Genomic DNA, 14,813 nt, shown 5'->3' with positions numbered 1-14,813 from the left:
TCAAGGCCACTCCTCACAGGGCCTCTGCTGCTGTCAGAAGCCCTGGGGCCCTGCTACTGGTGGAGGAAGCATTCAGGCCTCAAAGGGCACCGGCCTTCTCTGAGGCCTGTGACTGGGCTCAAAAACAGAACATGTGAAAAACAGGGCCCAGACACTGCACTGAAGAAAGGTAGGTTAAGGTGTGAAAACAAAAGGACCAATAAGAAAGGAAAAAGCATAGCTCTTAATACACCCTCATCTGGACTTTGTGGCCAGTCCCTGTAGATTCATTTTCAGTCCCCTAGTCAAGGCTAGGGGTGGGCAAAGTTACCCTCACTACTGGTGGAACGATATTGCCTAAATTCGCCTCCAGCTCTGTTCTGTCTGCAGGGACATTTTTTAGCTGTTGTGCCAATTTTCTATGCAGATTTTGCTTCCTGAAATGTGTTTTTTTCCCTGAAATATCATGTTTTTGACCGCTAAAACAAAATTTAATGGAAAAAATCAATGTCTTCTGGCAAACCATCTGAAATGGTGTTTTTTTCACAAACTATCTGTTTTCAGTCTGAAACTTCTTGTGGCCACCAAAAAACATTTCCCATAAAAAACCGAATTTCAGGGAGAAAAAGCCTGAAATTGGCAATTTCTCTCTGTGGGCAGAGCAGGCGAAGTGGCAGAATTTGCCCAAAATTCTGCATTTTTTCTGCTGAGCAAATTATCGGCCACTTTGACCACCCCCTAGTCAAGGCCATGATATCTATGGACTTCAAGGGAAAGACACTTGCAGCACACAATCATCACCGTTCTAACACCTTCTCTATTTCCATTGACTTCATTGGGATCACCCACCCAAATATATAGCTCTTGCCGACTGGGAGACTCAACAGGATGAAATGTGTAAACCGAATGGTAGTGCGTAAAAAGGGCCAACGAAGGACGTCTTTCTCTTGTAATGTGAAGTGGAAAAAAACAAACGTGAAGTAGTTCCTTGGTTTTGTAGACAGTAGGGGAATAGTTCTATTTTGAAATTTGTGTTTGTACTATGCTCCGCTGCCATCATTTCCAGGGTCTCTAGGCACTCTGCAAGTCCTGAAAGAGAGGAGGGTGGGTGGGTTGAGGTTAGTGGGGAGAACGGGGAACATGCAAGCTAACTTTGCTGTTGTGTTGATGGGTGCAGGGGAGTGCTTGAGGGGATGCAACTTCACTTTTCTCTCATTGTGACTGTCAGAGCCTGCCCCCCCCCCTCTCTCTCTCTCTTTCTCTCTCTCTATCTGGCTCCCTCTCTCTCTCACACATAGATACATTTACCCTGTCTGCCACAGAGCTCTGGGAATCGACAAATGTGCAACGGGGGAAGTGTAGAGACTCCACTCATTACCATATGCTAGGGGCTAAGGCTGATGGGAGGCAAGATGTTTTGGATAAGAGAAGCAGATCCCTGAGACATGAGGACCCCATGCCCCCATTCAGCTGCCATAGTACATAGCTTGGCAGGCTTGTCCCTGAGTGAAACCTCACTCTAATTTGCTCAGGTACTGCGCTGAGTGTCCAACTCAGACATTTGCCCGCCAGGCGTTTGTAAGGCGTTTGTAAGGCGATCGGGGCAGGGGCCAGAATCTCTGGCGCTTTCGCCCAGAAATCTATTCCAGTGTCTTCTGCAGTCCTCAAACTCTTCTGACACTGCGCACACAGCCAAAGGACAGAATGAAATGGAATGAAATCCCCTGCCGCGCCATTCCCCTGGTTTTGTAGCTGTTCCATAACTTCAGTTTCAAAATGATGTTGAAATACTGCCAGTGGTTCTTCGTGGTGAAATGAGGAGCAGGACAGATAAAAGGTGGAGACTGAATACCTTAAAGTGCACCGTGAAGCTTGGTGTGCCATCCGTTAGGCCTAGAGGGGTGCTGTATCTGCAGGAAGGTAAGGAGAAGCATGCTGACAGTCATTGGGGGAGGTTTGGGGCAGGGGGATAGGACGGCAGTCCAGTAACAATTCAATCTGGAGGAGGCCCTTCAGGGTGTCTACTATGTGTGATGCAGAGGGATAGCTCTGCTGTCCAAAGACTAACGCTTTACAGTGCAGTATGTGCAATGTAGGAGGCTTGGTTTGCTGTCGGAAGCCAGACCATGTGTGAATGAATTTTGCAGTGTGGTTGTGCCCATTCTCTGTGACAGGAGTTTTCCCTGCTGCACCCGTTCACTAGGAGGGAAGCCCATGCTGTAGCACTGTGTGAGTGAAGCTTCCCCTGCTGTTGCCCTGGCAGGACCTGCCATGTAGTGTGACACTCAGATGTCTGTTAAAGCTGGGACAGTGAAGCAGATTTGTCAGGGCCGTGCACTGTTCCTGGTTCATCCTTGATGCCTCGGAAATATGCTGAGGAGGGTTTTAGTGGAGCTAGACATGTGAACAGCATGTCCCAAATGGCATGACACATGTTGCTTTTCTATATGTACAGAGCTTAAAACGGTTTGTAGGAATCATCAAGAAGGAAAGGACATTCCAATAAAACGCCCTTTCCTGCTCTGAGCCCCAGCCCTGGGGCCCCGGGGCCCGGGGGGTCGAGCTCTGGAGCAGCTCTGCAGAAGCTGAGCTGAGGTGTGTCTTTGCCTTGCAAGCTCCCAGCCCTGGGCCCTGGCCCCGGCGGTGGAGGGGAGGCTGTCATTTCACAATGCTCTGCCCAGCCTGAGGGTTCCGTTGGCACGGCGACGGCAGCAGGTGAGCCCTGGAGCAGGGGGCATGGAGAGGTCCAGGCAGACAGAGCTGGGAGCCCCAGGAACAGGACCCAGGCCAGTGGAGGTGGCTCAGCTGAGCCCACCTGACGGCTCGAGGCTACTCCTCACAGGGCCTCTGCTGCTGTCAGAAGCCCTGGGGCCCTGCTACTGGTGGAGGAAGCATTCAGGCCTCAAAGGGCACCGGCCTTCTCTGAGGCCTGTGACTGGGCTCAAAAACAGAACATGTGAAAAACAGGGCCCAGACACTGCAGTGAAGAAAGGTAGGTTAAGGTGTGAAAACAAAAGCACCAATAAGAAAGGAAAAAGCATAGCTCTTAATACACCCTCATCTGGACTTTGTGGCCAGTCCCTGTAGATTCATTTTCAGTCCCCTAGTCAAGGCTAGGGGTGGGCAAAGTTACCCTCACTACTGGTGGAACGATATTGCCTAAATTCGCCTCCAGCTCTGTTCTGTCTGCAGGGACATTTTTTAGCTGTTGTGCCAATTTTCTATGCAGATTTTGCTTCCTGAAATGTGTTTTTTCCCTGAAATATCATGTTTTTGACCGCTAAAACAAAATTTAATGGAAAAAATCAATGTCTTCTGGCAAACCATCTGAAATGGTGTTTTTTTCACAAACTATCTGTTTTCAGTCTGAAACTTCTTGTGGCCACCAAAAAACATTTCCCATAAAAAACCGAATTTCAGGGAGAAAAAGCCTGAAATTGGCAATTTCTCTCTGTGGGCAGAGCAGGCGAAGTGGCAGAATTTGCCCAAAATTCTGCATTTTTTCTGCTGAGCAAATTATCGGCCACTTCGACCACCCCCTAGTCAAGGCCATGATATCTATGGACTTCAAGGGAAAGACACTTGCAGCACACAATCATCACCGTTCTAACACCTTCTCTATTTCCATTGACTTCATTGGGATCACCCACCCAAATATATAGCTCTTGCCGACTGGGAGACTCAACAGGATGAAATGTGTAAACCGAATGGTAGTGCGTAAAAAGGGCCAACGAAGGACGTCTTTCTCTTGTAATGTGAAGTGGAAAAAAACAAAGGTGAAGTAGTTCCTTGGTTTTGTAGACAGTAGGGGAATAGTTCTATTTTGATATTTGTGTTTGTACCATGCTCCGCTGCCATCATTTCCAGGGTCTCTAGGCACTCTGCAAGTCCTGAAAGAGAGGAGGGTGGGTGGGTTGAGGTTAGTGGGGAGAACGGGGAACATGCAAGCTAACTTTGCTGTTGTGTTGATGGGTGCAGGGGAGTGCTTGAGGGGATGCAACTTCACTTTTCTCTCATTGTGACTGTCAGAGCCTGCCCCCCCCTCTCTCTCTCTCTTTCTCTCTCTCTATCTGGCTCCCTCTCTCTCTCACACATAGATACATTTACCCTGTCTGCCACAGAGCTCTGGGAATCGACAAATGTGCAACGGGGGAAGTGTAGAGACTCCACTCATTACCATATGCTAGGGGCTAAGGCTGATGGGAGGCAAGATGTTTTGGATAAGAGAAGCAGATCCCTGAGACATGAGGACCCCATGCCCCCATTCAGCTGCCATAGTACATAGGTTGGCAGGCTTGTCCCTGAGTGAAACCTCACTCTAATTTGCTCAGGTACTGCGCTGAGTGTCCAACTCAGACATTTGCCCGCCAGGCGTTTGTAAGGCCTTCGTAAGGCGATCGGGGCAGGGGCCAGAATCTCTGGCGCTTTCGCCCAGAAATCTATTCCAGTGTCTTCTGCAGTCCTCAAACTCTTCTGACGCTGCGCACACAGCCAAAGGACAGAATGAAATGGAATGAAATCCCCTGCCGCGCCATTCCCCTGGTTTTGTAGCTGTTCCATAACTTCAGTTTCAGAATGATGTTGAAATACTGCCAGTGGTTCTTCGTGGTGAAATGAGGAGCAGGACAGATAAAAGGTGGAGACTGAATACCTTAAAGTGCACCGTGAAGCTTGGTGTGCCATCCGTTAGGCCTAGAGGGGTGCTGTATCTGCAGGAAGGTAAGGAGAAGCATGCTGACAGTCATTGGGGGAGGTTTGGGGCAGGGGGATAGGACGGCGATCCAGTAACAATTCAATCTGGAGGAGGCCCTTCAGTGTGTCCAGTATGTGTGATGCAGAGGGATAGCTCTGCTGTCCAAAGACTAACGCTTTACAGTGCAGTATGTGCAATGTAGGAGGCTTGCTTTGCTGTCGGAAGCCAGACCATGTGTGAGTGACGCTTGCAGTGTGGTTGTGCCCATTCTCTGTGACAGGAGTTTGTCCTGCTGCACCCGTTCAGTAGGAGGGAAGCCCATGCTGTAGCACTGTGTGAGTGAAGCTTCCCCTGCTGTTGCCCTGGCAGGACCTGCCATGTAGTGTGACACTCAGATGTCTGTTAAAGCTGGGACAGTGAAGCAGATTTGTCAGGGCCGTGCACTGTTCCTGGTTCATCCTTGATGCCTCGGAAATATGCTGAGGAGGGTTTTAGTGGAGCTAGACATGTGAACAGCATGTCCCAAATGGCATGACACATGTTGCTTTTCTATATGTACAGAGCTTAAAACGGTTTATAGGAATCATCAAGAAGGAAAGGACATTCCAATAAAACGCCCTTTCCTGCTCTGAGCCCCAGCCCTGGGGCCCCGGGGCCCCGGGGCCCCGGGGGTCGAGCTCTGGAGCAGCTCTGCAGAAGCTGAGCTGAGGTGTGTCTTTGCCTTGCAAGCTCCCAGCCCTGGGCCCAGGCCCCGGCGGCGGGGGAGGGGAGGCTGTCATTTCACAATGCTCTGCCCAGCCTGAGGGTTCCGTTGGCACGGCGATGGCAGCAGGTGAGCCCTGGAGCAGGGGGCATGGAGAGGTCAAGGCAGACAGAGCTGGGAGCCCCAGGAACAGGACCCGGGCCAGTGGAGGTGGCTCAGCTGAGCCCATCTGACGGCTCGAGGCCACTCCTCACAGGGCCTCTGCTGCTGTCAGAAGCCCTGGGGCCCTGCTACTGGTGGAGGAAGCATTCAGGCCTCAAAGGGCACCGGCCTTCTCTGAGGCCTGTGACTGGGCTCAAAAACAGAACATGTGAAAAACAGGGCCCAGACACTGCACTGAAGAAAGGTAGGTTAAGGTGTGAAAACAAAAGGACCAATAAGAAAGGAAAAAGCATAGCTCTTAATACACCCTCATCTGGACTTTGTGGCCAGTCCCTGTAGATTCATTTTCAGTCCCCTAGTCAAGGCTAGGGGTGGGCAAAGTTACCCTCACTACTGGTGGAACGATATTGCCTAAATTCGCCTCCAGCTCTGTTCTGTCTGCAGGGACATTTTTTAGCTGTTGTGCCAATTTTCTATGCAGATTTTGCTTCCTGAAATGTGTTTTTTTCCCTGAAATATCATGTTTTTGACCGCTAAAACAAAATTTAATGGAAAAAATCAATGTCTTCTGGCAAACCATCTGAAATGGTGTTTTTTTCACAAACTATCTGTTTTCAGTCTGAAACTTCTTGTGGCCACCAAAAAACATTTCCCATAAAAAACCGAATTTCAGGGAGAAAAAGCCTGAAATTGGCAATTTCTCTCTGTGGGCAGAGCAGGCGAAGTGGCAGAATTTGCCCAAAATTCTGCATTTTTTCTGCTGAGCAAATTATCGGCCACTTTGACCACCCCCTAGTCAAGGCCATGATATCTATGGACTTCAAGGGAAAGACACTTGCAGCACACAATCATCACCGTTCTAACACCTTCTCTATTTCCATTGACTTCATTGGGATCACCCACCCAAATATATAGCTCTTGCCGACTGGGAGACTCAACAGGATGAAATGTGTAAACCGAATGGTAGTGCGTAAAAAGGGCCAACGAAGGACGTCTTTCTCTTGTAATGTGAAGTGGAAAAAAACAAACGTGAAGTAGTTCCTTGGTTTTGTAGACAGTAGGGGAATAGTTCTATTTTGAAATTTGTGTTTGTACTATGCTCCGCTGCCATCATTTCCAGGGTCTCTAGGCACTCTGCAAGTCCTGAAAGAGAGGAGGGTGGGTGGGTTGAGGTTAGTGGGGAGAACGGGGAACATGCAAGCTAACTTTGCTGTTGTGTTGATGGGTGCAGGGGAGTGCTTGAGGGGATGCAACTTCACTTTTCTCTCATTGTGACTGTCAGAGCCTGCCCCCCCCTCTCTCTCTCTCTTTCTCTCTCTCTATCTGGCTCCCTCTCTCTCTCACACATAGATACATTTACCCTGTCTGCCACAGAGCTCTGGGAATCGACAAATGTGCAACGGGGGAAGTGTAGAGACTCCACTCATTACCATATGCTAGGGGCTAAGGCTGATGGGAGGCAAGATGTTTTGGATAAGAGAAGCAGATCCCTGAGACATGAGGACCCCATGCCCCCATTCAGCTGCCATAGTACATAGCTTGGCAGGCTTGTCCCTGAGTGAAACCTCACTCTAATTTGCTCAGGTACTGCGCTGAGTGTCCATCTCAGACATTTGCCCGCCAGGCGTTTGTAAGGCGTTTGTAAGGCGATCGGGGCAGGGGCCAGAATCTCTGGCGCTTTCGCCCAGAAATCTATTCCAGTGTCTTCTGCAGTCCTCAAACTCTTCTGACACTGCGCACACAGCCAAAGGACAGAATGAAATGGAATGAAATCCCCTGCCGCGCCATTCCCCTGGTTTTGTAGCTGTTCCATAACTTCAGTTTCAAAATGATGTTGAAATACTGCCAGTGGTTCTTCGTGGTGAAATGAGGAGCAGGACAGATAAAAGGTGGAGACTGAATACCTTAAAGTGCACCGTGAAGCTTGGTGTGCCATCCGTTAGGCCTAGAGGGGTGCTGTATCTGCAGGAAGGTAAGGAGAAGCATGCTGACAGTCATTGGGGGAGGTTTGGGGCAGGGGGATAGGACGGCAGTCCAGTAACAATTCAATCTGGAGGAGGCCCTTCAGGGTGTCTACTATGTGTGATGCAGAGGGATAGCTCTGCTGTCCAAAGACTAACGCTTTACAGTGCAGTATGTGCAATGTAGGAGGCTTGGTTTGCTGTCGGAAGCCAGACCATGTGTGAATGAATTTTGCAGTGTGGTTGTGCCCATTCTCTGTGACAGGAGTTTTCCCTGCTGCACCCGTTCACTAGGAGGGAAGCCCATGCTGTAGCACTGTGTGAGTGAAGCTTCCCCTGCTGTTGCCCTGGCAGGACCTGCCATGTAGTGTGACACTCAGATGTCTGTTAAAGCTGGGACAGTGAAGCAGATTTGTCAGGGCCGTGCACTGTTCCTGGTTCATCCTTGATGCCTCGGAAATATGCTGAGGAGGGTTTTAGTGGAGCTAGACATGTGAACAGCATGTCCCAAATGGCATGACACGTGTTGCTTTTCTATATGTACAGAGCTTAAAACGGTTTGTAGGAATCATCAAGAAGGAAAGGACATTCCAATAAAACGCCCTTTCCTGCTCTGAGCCCCAGCCCTGGGGCCCCGGGGCCCGGGGGGTCGAGCTCTGGAGCAGCTCTGCAGAAGCTGAGCTGAGGTGTGTCTTTGCCTTGCAAGCTCCCAGCCCTGGGCCCTGGCCCCGGCGGTGGAGGGGAGGCTGTCATTTCACAATGCTCTGCCCAGCCTGAGGGTTCCGTTGGCACGGCGACGGCAGCAGGTGAGCCCTGGAGCAGGGGGCATGGAGAGGTCCAGGCAGACAGAGCTGGGAGCCCCAGGAACAGGACCCAGGCCAGTGGAGGTGGCTCAGCTGAGCCCACCTGACGGCTCGAGGCTACTCCTCACAGGGCCTCTGCTGCTGTCAGAAGCCCTGGGGCCCTGCTACTGGTGGAGGAAGCATTCAGGCCTCAAAGGGCACCGGCCTTCTCTGAGGCCTGTGACTGGGCTCAAAAACAGAACATGTGAAAAACAGGGCCCAGACACTGCAGTGAAGAAAGGTAGGTTAAGGTGTGAAAACAAAAGCACCAATAAGAAAGGAAAAAGCATAGCTCTTAATACACCCTCATCTGGACTTTGTGGCCAGTCCCTGTAGATTCATTTTCAGTCCCCTAGTCAAGGCTAGGGGTGGGCAAAGTTACCCTCACTACTGGTGGAACGATATTGCCTAAATTCGCCTCCAGCTCTGTTCTGTCTGCAGGGACATTTTTTAGCTGTTGTGCCAATTTTCTATGCAGATTTTGCTTCCTGAAATGTGTTTTTTCCCTGAAATATCATGTTTTTGACCGCTAAAACAAAATTTAATGGAAAAAATCAATGTCTTCTGGCAAACCATCTGAAATGGTGTTTTTTTCACAAACTATCTGTTTTCAGTCTGAAACTTCTTGTGGCCACCAAAAAACATTTCCCATAAAAAACCGAATTTCAGGGAGAAAAAGCCTGAAATTGGCAATTTCTCTCTGTGGGCAGAGCAGGCGAAGTGGCAGAATTTGCCCAAAATTCTGCATTTTTTCTGCTGAGCAAATTATCGGCCACTTCGACTACCCCCTAGTCAAGGCCATGATATCTATGGACTTCAAGGGAAAGATACTTGCAGCACACAATCATCACCGTTCTAACACCTTCTCTATTTCCATTGACTTCATTGGGATCACCCACCCAAATATATAGCTCTTGCCGACTGGGAGACTCAACAGGATGAAATGTGTAAACCGAATGGTAGTGCGTAAAAAGGGCCAACGAAGGACGTCTTTCTCTTGTAATGTGAAGTGGAAAAAAACAAAGGTGAAGTAGTTCCTTGGTTTTGTAGACAGTAGGGGAATAGTTCTATTTTGATATTTGTGTTTGTACCATGCTCCGCTGCCATCATTTCCAGGGTTTCTAGGCACTCTGCAAGTCCTGAAAGAGAGGAGGGTGGGTGGGTTAGTGGGGAGAACGGGGAACATGCAAGCTAACTTTGCTGTTGTGTTGATGGGTGCAGGGGAGTGCTTGAGGGGATGCAACTTCACTTTTCTCTCATTGTGACTGTCAGAGCCTGCTCCCCCCCGCTCTCTCTCTCTCTTTCTCTCTCTCCATCTGGCTCCCTCTCTCTCTCACACATAGATACATTTACCCTGTCTGCCACAGAGCTCTGGGAATCGACAAATGTGCAACGGGGGAAGTGTAGAGACTCCACTCATTACCATATGCTAGGGGCTAAGGCTGATGGGAGGCAAGATGTTTTGGATAAGAGAAGCAGATCCCTGAGACAAGAGGACCCCATGCCCCCATTCAGCTGCCATAGTACATAGCTTGGCAGGCTTGTCCCTGAGTGAAACCTCACTCTAATTTGCTCAGGTACTGCGCTGAGTGTCCAACTCAGACATTTGCCCGCCAGGGCAAAGCCCGCCATAAGGCGTTTGTAAGGCCTTCGTAAGGCGATCGGGGCAGGGGCCAGAATCTCTGGCGCTTTCGCCCAGAAATCTATTCCAGTGTCTTCTGCAGTCCTCAAACTCTTCTGACACTGCGCACACAGCCAAAGGACAGAATGAAATGGAATGAAATCCCCTGCCGCGCCATTCCCCTGGTTTTGTAGCTGTTCCATAACTTCAGTTTCAAAATGATGTTGAAATACTGCCAGTGGTTCTTCGTGGTGAAATGAGGAGCAGGACAGATAAAAGGTGGAGACTGAATACCTTAAAGTGCACCGTGAAGCTTGGTGTGCCATCCGTTAGGCCTAGAGGGGTGCTGTATCTGCAGGAAGGTAAGGAGAAGCATGTTGACAGTCATTGGGGGAGGTTTGGGGCAGGGGGATAGGACGGCGATCCAGTAACAATTCAATCTGGAGGAGGCCCTTCAGTGTGTCCAGTATGTGTGATGCAGAGGGATAGCTCTGCTGTCCAAAGACTAACGCTTTACAGTGCAGTATGTGCAATGTAGGAGGCTTGCTTTGCTGTCGGAAGCCAGACCATGTGTGAGTGACGCTTGCAGTGTGGTTGTGCCCATTCTCTGTGACAGGAGTTTGTCCTGCTGCACCCGTTCACTAGGAGGGAAGCCCATGCTGTAGCACTGTGTGAGTGAAGCTTCCCCTGCTGTTGCCCTGGCAGGACCTGCCATGTAGTGTGACACTCAGATGTCTGTTAAAGCTGGGACAGTGAAGCAGATTTGTCAGGGCCGTGCACTGTTCCTGGTTCATCCTTGATGCCTCGGAAATATGCTGAGGAGGGTTTTAGTGGAGCTAGACATGTGAACAGCATGTCCCAAATGGCATGACACATGTTGCTTTTCTATATGTACAGAGCTTAAAACGGTTTGTAGGAATCATCAAGAAGGAAAGGACATTCCAATAAAACGCCCTTTCCTGCTCTGAGCCCCAGCCCTGGGGCCCCGGGGCCCGGGGGGTCGAGCTCTGGAGCAGCTCTGCAGAAGCTGAGCTGAGGTGTGTCTTTGCCTTGCAAGCTCCCAGCCCTGGGCCCTGGCCCCGGCGGTGGAGGGGAGGCTGTCATTTCACAATGCTCTGCCCAGCCTGAGGGTTCCGTTGGCACGGCGACGGCAGCAGGTGAGCCCTGGAGCAGGGGGCATGGAGAGGTCCAGGCAGACAGAGCTGGGAGCCCCAGGAACAGGACCCAGGCCAGTGGAGGTGGCTCAGCTGAGCCCACCTGACGGCTCGAGGCTACTCCTCACAGGGCCTCTGCTGCTGTCAGAAGCCCTGGGGCCCTGCTACTGGTGGAGGAAGCATTCAGGCCTCAAAGGGCACCGGCCTTCTCTGAGGCCTGTGACTGGGCTCAAAAACAGAACATGTGAAAAACAGGGCCCAGACACTGCAGTGAAGAAAGGTAGGTTAAGGTGTGAAAACAAAAGCACCAATAAGAAAGGAAAAAGCATAGCTCTTAATACACCCTCATCTGGACTTTGTGGCCAGTCCCTGTAGATTCATTTTCAGTCCCCTAGTCAAGGCTAGGGGTGGGCAAAGTTACCCTCACTACTGGTGGAACGATATTGCCTAAATTCGCCTCCAGCTCTGTTCTGTCTGCAGGGACATTTTTTAGCTGTTGTGCCAATTTTCTATGCAGATTTTGCTTCCTGAAATGTGTTTTTTCCCTGAAATATCATGTTTTTGACCGCTAAAACAAAATTTAATGGAAAAAATCAATGTCTTCTGGCAAACCATCTGAAATGGTGTTTTTTTCACAAACTATCTGTTTTCAGTCTGAAACTTCTTGTGGCCACCAAAAAACATTTCCCATAAAAAACCGAATTTCAGGGAGAAAAAGCCTGAAATTGGCAATTTCTCTCTGTGGGCAGAGCAGGCGAAGTGGCAGAATTTGCCCAAAATTCTGCATTTTTTCTGCTGAGCAAATTATCGGCCACTTCGACCACCCCCTAGTCAAGGCCATGATATCTATGGACTTCAAGGGAAAGACACTTGCAGCACACAATCATCACCGTTCTAACACCTTCTCTATTTCCATTGACTTCATTGGGATCACCCACCCAAATATATAGCTCTTGCCGACTGGGAGACTCAACAGGATGAAATGTGTAAACCGAATGGTAGTGCGTAAAAAGGGCCAACGAAGGACGTCTTTCTCTTGTAATGTGAAGTGGAAAAAAACAAAGGTGAAGTAGTTCCTTGGTTTTGTAGACAGTAGGGGAATAGTTCTATTTTGATATTTGTGTTTGTACCATGCTCCGCTGCCATCATTTCCAGGGTTTCTAGGCACTCTGCAAGTCCTGAAAGAGAGGAGGGTGGGTGGGTTAGTGGGGAGAACGGGGAACATGCAAGCTAACTTTGCTGTTGTGTTGATGGGTGCAGGGGAGTGCTTGAGGGGATGCAACTTCACTTTTCTCTCATTGTGACTGTCAGAGCCTGCTCCCCCCCGCTCTCTCTCTCTCTTTCTCTCTCTCCATCTGGCTCCCTCTCTCTCTCACACATAGATACATTTACCCTGTCTGCCACAGAGCTCTGGGAATCGACAAATGTGCAACGGGGGAAGTGTAGAGACTCCACTCATTACCATATGCTAGGGGCTAAGGCTGATGGGAGGCAAGATGTTTTGGATAAGAGAAGCAGATCCCTGAGACAAGAGGACCCCATGCCCCCATTCAGCTGCCATAGTACATAGCTTGGCAGGCTTGTCCCTGAGTGAAACCTCACTCTAATTTGCTCAGGTACTGCGCTGAGTGTCCAACTCAGACATTTGCCCGCCAGGGCAAAGCCCGCCATAAGGCGTTTGTAAGGCCTTCGTAAGGCGATCGGGGCAGGGGCCAGAATCTCTGGCGCTTTCGCCCAGAAATCTATTCCAGTGTCTTCTGCAGTCCTCAAACTCTTCTGACACTGCGCACACAGCCAAAGGACAGAATGAAATGGAATGAAATCCCCTGCCGCGCCATTCCCCTGGTTTTGTAGCTGTTCCATAACTTCAGTTTCAAAATGATGTTGAAATACTGCCAGTGGTTCTTCGTGGTGAAATGAGGAGCAGGACAGATAAAAGGTGGAGACTGAATACCTTAAAGTGCACCGTGAAGCTTGGTGTGCCATCCGTTAGGCCTAGAGGGGTGCTGTATCTGCAGGAAGGTAAGGAGAAGCATGTTGACAGTCATTGGGGGAGGTTTGGGGCAGGGGGATAGGACGGCGATCCAGTAACAATTCAATCTGGAGGAGGCCCTTCAGTGTGTCCAGTATGTGTGATGCAGAGGGATAGCTCTGCTGTCCAAAGACTAACGCTTTACAGTGCAGTATGTGCAATGTAGGAGGCTTGCTTTGCTGTCGGAAGCCAGACCATGTGTGAGTGACGCTTGCAGTGTGGTTGTGCCCATTCTCTGTGACAGGAGTTTGTCCTGCTGCACCCGTTCACTAGGAGGGAAGCCCATGCTGTAGCACTGTGTGAGTGAAGCTTCCCCTGCTGTTGCCCTGGCAGGACCTGCCATGTAGTGTGACACTCAGATGTCTGTTAAAGCTGGGACAGTGAAGCAGATTTGTCAGGGCCGTGCACTGTTCCTGGTTCATCCTTGATGCCTCGGAAATATGCTGAGGAGGGTTTTAGTGGAGCTAGACATGTGAACAGCATGTCCCAAATGGCATGACACATGTTGCTTTTCTATATGTACAGAGCTTAAAACGGTTTGTAGGAATCATCAAGAAGGAAAGGACATTCCAATAAAACGCCCTTTCCTGCTCTGAGCCCCAGCCCTGGGGCCCCGGGGGCCCGGGGGGTCGAGCTCTGGAGCAGCTCTGCAGAAGCTGAGCTGAGGTGTGTCTTTGCCTTGCAAGCTCCCAGCCCTGGGCCCAGGCCCCGGCGGCGGGGGAGGGGAGGCTGTCATTTCACAATGCTCTGCCCAGCCTGAGGGTTCCGTTGGCACGGCGACGGCAGCAGGTGAGCCCTGGAGCAGGGGGCTTGGAGAGGTCAAGGCAGACAGAGCTGGGAGCCCCAGGAACAGGACCCGGGCCAGTGGAGGTGGCTCAGCTGAGCCCACCTGACGGCTCGAGGCCACTCCTCACAGGGCCTCTGCTGCTGTCAGAAGCCCTGGGGCCCTGCTACTGGTGGAGGAAGCATTCAGGCCTCAAAGGGCACCGGCCTTCTCTGAGGCCTGTGACTGGGCTCAAAAACAGAACATGTGAAAAACAGGGCCCAGACACTGCACTGAAGAAAGGTAGGTTAAGGTGTGAAAACAAAAGGACCAATAAGAAAGGAAAAAGCATAGCTCTTAATACACCCTCATCTGGACTTTGTGGCCAGTCCCTGTAGATTCATTTTCAGTCCCCTAGTCAAGGCTAGGGGTGGGCAAAGTTACCCTCACTACTGGTGGAACGATATTGCCTAAATTCGCCTCCAGCTCTGTTCTGTCTGCAGGGACATTTTTTAGCTGTTGTGCCAATTTTCTATGCAGATTTTGCTTCCTGAAATGTGTTTTTTTCCCTGAAATATCATGTTTTTGACCGCGAAAACAAAATTTAATGGAAAAAATCAATGTCTTCTGGCAAACCATCTGAAATGGTGTTTTTTTCACAAACTATCTGTTTTCAGTCTGAAACTTCTTGTGGCCACCAAAAAACATTTCCCATAAAAAAATGTTTGGTCCAATGAAATCGCATATGCGTGCTGCCGTGCATACGCGCTAAGGGCCTTTCCTCGAATTACACGCTGACGTGCAGATTTTTCACGTGCCAAATCACTCCGTATCAAGCTGGCCACGCGTAAGCACACGGAAGACCACGCTCCTGCCCAGAAGGCCGAACTACTGCCCCCCAGA

The sequence above is a fragment of the Ambystoma mexicanum genome, chromosome 7q, assembly GCF_040938575.1.
Source record: "Ambystoma mexicanum isolate Mex_15411 chromosome 7q, UKY_AmexF1_1, whole genome shotgun sequence".
Lineage (NCBI taxonomy): Eukaryota > Metazoa > Chordata > Amphibia > Caudata > Ambystomatidae > Ambystoma > Ambystoma mexicanum.
This window is presented reverse-complemented; position numbering follows the sequence as displayed.